This window comes from Cyanistes caeruleus, chromosome 1 (genome assembly GCF_971803275.1).
Source record: "Cyanistes caeruleus chromosome 1, bCyaCae1.hap1.1, whole genome shotgun sequence".
Lineage (NCBI taxonomy): Eukaryota > Metazoa > Chordata > Aves > Passeriformes > Paridae > Cyanistes > Cyanistes caeruleus.
The window spans coordinates 48,439,814-48,444,050 of NC_141701.1; the positions used below are offsets into that span (position 1 = coordinate 48,439,814).

Below are 4,237 nucleotides of genomic sequence, written 5' to 3' on the forward strand. Positions count from 1 at the left end.
AACAGAGAAGACAATACACTTTTGATTAGAGGATACCTGTCAGGCGGTGGTAGGTTAATTTAATAGCACCCACATGAAGGGCATTAGCTTTAATCTGGGATGCATCAGGAAGATGACCTAATGACAATTTACCACTTATAACAGTATTTAGAGTCCCCAAGTAAATATAAGTATTTAAAGCCAGCATATAAATACATCCAGGGAAAGCACTTTCCCACGCACACCAATAAACAAACAGCAGAAGTTCTGGATTCCACAGGCAGTACTGGCTCCCGAGGTACCCACTTATTCTACCAATATCTTGAAAGAAAATTACAGCAACGTGATTAGTGAATTCATTAGATTTGGATGAGAGAACTATTCTGCTTGCTGCATTTGCAGTGTTCTACTTTATCACTGGGTTGCGCTGCTCTGAGAAGCCTCCAATCATCCTAATGCCACCTCTCAACTTTGCAACATAACCTGATAAAAGGTAATTTGGGTTTATCTTTTACGTCTGTATCTTCTCAGTGGAGCTGGCAGCAGGTATGAGTACGTCTGCTGGTGTGATTAATTCAGCTAAAATGAACTTCTAGTCCACCCTCTCTCCTTACACAGGAAGCTCTACCTCTCACTCCCCCTTGTTGCTCCTACTCCCTCCTAATATCTTTCACAACTTGTCATTTCTACTTTCTTGCAAGATCCAACTGCTAGAAGCCAAAGGGGACTTCGATGTAGCAAAAATGGGTTAAAAAATTCATTATAAACTTTCCTTTTACTCACAATCTTACAGCACAGTGAAATTTCAGTTCTTTGAGCTGCCTCCTGTACTGTCAGGAGAGATTGAAGAATTATTCGGTGGTGTCCCTGCTCCTGTGGGGTGGATAGTGTAAAAACATAACCACCTGTGGATGACTTGAGTGGGCCTCTTCCTTCTTTAAACTGAACTTGTATTTTTCCTGCCATATCTTAAAGATACAGAGACAGAAAAAATTAACTAGGATGCAGTTGAGATCTTGCACTATTTTTCCTCTGAGATCTCTTCTGTCAGAAGAACAATTGATTTCTGTTATAGCATGGTCAGGCAAAATAGTAACTTTACAAATCCCTGCTATGGCTATCCCACAGCAGCTTTGGAAATGAATTAACAGACTGAATATACTCCTGTTGCTAGTGGCGATAATGGGATAACTGAAGTTCAGAGTGAAATTTTTCTACTATAGAGAGAAAGGGCAGTGGTAAAGCAAAGCCAGTTACAGCATGAGTGAGAGGTTATGGAAGCTCACTTCCACCTTTTACCAGTCATCCTGGTTATACTTTTTAAAAACTGCTTTTTATCATAATTGCATTAGGAACAGACTTTATTCTTTCATGTACACACCTTAAAATGGTGTCATAAGCGCTGTCCTTTGTGTTGGGTAATGTGGCAAATTCGAGGCCTCTCAGGCTTCTGCCATAAAGGGATGAAGAGGCCCAGCACTGAAATTTCCCTGGATGGGCAGTCATCCCCACATCATGGGTGTGACTGCAAGTCCAGAGAGCTGGCTCTAGTATGCCACATAATAGCTGCACTGAATTGGGAGTGTGGAAATCCCTGACTCCATTTGGGTCAGCAGAGCATGTGGCAGGAGTACTTTACAGCATATTCATTGGGGGAAGAGGTCTCTTCTATATCACACTGAGTTTAGGAGTTATTTAATAAAGACTACAAATTTGGGATAACTCGATTAGTGTCCTAATGATCCCACCCATCTGCAGTGGTGAAACAATCTCTGCGTTTCCTGCCATACACAAAATTGCTGGTCTAAGTTTAGCTCCTAATGGATGATGTCTACCTGTTCAGATGAACCAGTGTGTTCAAAAGAGGCCTGTGGTTGTAAAATGAGTGCATCCTGCTGGTCAAAATTCAGATTTGGTTTGTCATTTTTCATCAGAGATACCATTTGGTACTTAGCTCTGCACTTCAGAAAGTAAAGAGAAGAGCTGCTTTGTAAGATAAGATAGTTCTTACTCATGTTGTTAAACATATTTGGATTATGGAATAACTGTATAGCTTTGAAGAATATGAGTGATATTTCATAAAGAAGGTATCTTCTAATATGGTCTTTTTATAAAGGCTTCTCTTATGCCTGTGGAAGTCAATGGTGATTTTGCTTGGAGTGGGTTTAGACCCTTTGTATTTGCAAACCTCAGAAAAACTTTCAGCACAGAGCAGACAGGCAGACAACACAGTATGAAGAGAGCACTGAAGTCAAAACATCATTGTCAGCATATAATAGGGGCTCTGTAGTGCTGCTACACTTAACTCCTTCTGCTCAACAGCAATGATCTCAACACTCTGCAGTGCTTTAAAAAAGGAGATCAATTTGTGAAAATTGCTGTGAAAGTACTTCTCAAAATTTCAAAGCACATTTACTGCTTTGACTTCAATAGAGCTTATCTACTGTCTCAACTAGGGAAGGAGAGCATCTATTTCTCTGTAAAGTAGTTATTATTGTTTCTGAGAAGGATGGTAGCCCTGATGCTGTGCAAAATTTCTTACTTTTTTGCTGATCATGTGGCTGTGACCTGATTCTTTATTCCTGTGAGTAATGCATTTCAGAAGAAAAAGTTTCTTCAAATTGAGCTAGATGAGAAGAGAGGTAATTAGGAGTGACATTTTGAGGGGGCAGGATTCCTGACACCACAAGGTTACAAATTATTCCAGCAGTAAGAGAGGGCCCTGGTATCAGGCTGGTTGTGCTGAGAAAGCCTGCAGTATTCAGCTTGGGCAGGGGAAGAAGATGTTGAGGAAGTAACATACTCATGTTTGAAGTGGAGGAAATCCTTTCTTTTGAAGACTGCTCAGCTGTTTTGCCAGGAAAGCAGAAGACACTTGTGTGCAATGAGGACCAGGCTGTGTTTGCAGGCTGGCTGGTTTGGTGGGCTAGACTTGCTTTGCATTTGGTTTCTGAAGTGGGGGAAGACAGATAAAATGGAAAGAGATTGGCAGTGGGCTGGTAGAATACATGGTAAGAAGGGAAATCATCGTCAAATAGCTGGGATGGGAGGAATGCCAAGATGCTGACCACCAAAGGTTGTCTTCCTAAAAGGCAGGTGTCCAAGTGTTTTAATGTCATTCTCTACCTTCTGTTAAGAACAGGGCAAATGCTCTTAACACATTTTGAAAGAACAGATCACAATTTGTCTGTCCTTTGTTCAAATTGTGCATGTTTTTATATGAAAAATAATATTTTATTATTTATTTTCTTCTATTATTTATTTCTCTCGTATTTAATATGTTGAAGCACTGTAACAAAAGTAGGATTTTATAAATGGATTTTTCCTAACAACATATTTTCTTCTCTTTTCTGATGTGATTCTTTTCAAAACATACTAGTCTATTTTTGAATTGTGTATGACGTACAGGATGGAAAATGGATGCCTCCAGGAAAACGTCACAAAGGCACTCTTCTTTATGTCATTATTGTTCTGTATGCCAGTGGCATTGGAGCTTTTGTTGTCCTGGTTTCATCACAGGGGACCCTCTCCATGAAAGCACTTGGCTTCTTAAGAGTCCATCAGCCTCTGTGACAAATTCCCTGTTGTTTGCAGCATCAAATGCAGTTCTAGTAGAATGACTGTCATCACAAGAAGTATGACTTCATATGGGTAATCATCATGAGAAGAGACTGATGAACTTCTGAGAAGCAAAGATGTTGCTTTTTATATCAATATGTCAAAATGGAAGAAAGATAAATTGTAGGCCATTTGGCAGAGCTCCTTCTAAGCTGTATGTTTTTCAAGGTTTCCTGTGAGCATTTAGCTGCTCCAGAACAGGTGCGTTCATTTAATGAAAACATTATTGAATTTAAGTTAGATTTTAACAAATCTGATGACTGCCAGATCTTCAGAGCTTCCCTGAAGTGGATTTTGTTCCCTTGAGTAATGACTTTATTTCCTAAGGATTTCTTAATCAATGTTTCACTTCAAATTTTTGAATAATTCCTTTGCAGCTTGCTGTAGGGAACTTTGAATAAAAAAATCTGTAATACATAAATGTTCTGTTAATTTCAAGTTTTGTATCATGTAGTTAGATGGAAAGTTAATAAGCAGACAAGATTAAGAATTAGCTGATTACTATATTGTATTTCCACAATGAGCAGAAATAGACAGTAATAAAATGTCAGTTCTGCAGTCTACCATCTGCTAAATCTGCCTCTGGTCTGTGCTGTACTTGCTGATGCCTTACTTTCCATTGCTAAAGTTTTTTATGCCT

General features: G+C 39.2%; 1 long non-coding RNA gene across 1 annotated transcript; it reads left to right on the forward strand.

Moving 5' to 3' along the window:
- The first annotated feature begins 216 nt into the window (after positions 1-216).
- Positions 217-4,018, forward strand: LOC147655490 (uncharacterized). The gene is made up of 2 exons (XR_015279354.1): positions 217-277; positions 382-4,018. It is a non-coding gene; the product is annotated as an uncharacterized LOC147655490 (long non-coding RNA).
- The last annotated feature ends 219 nt before the right edge of the window (positions 4,019-4,237 follow it).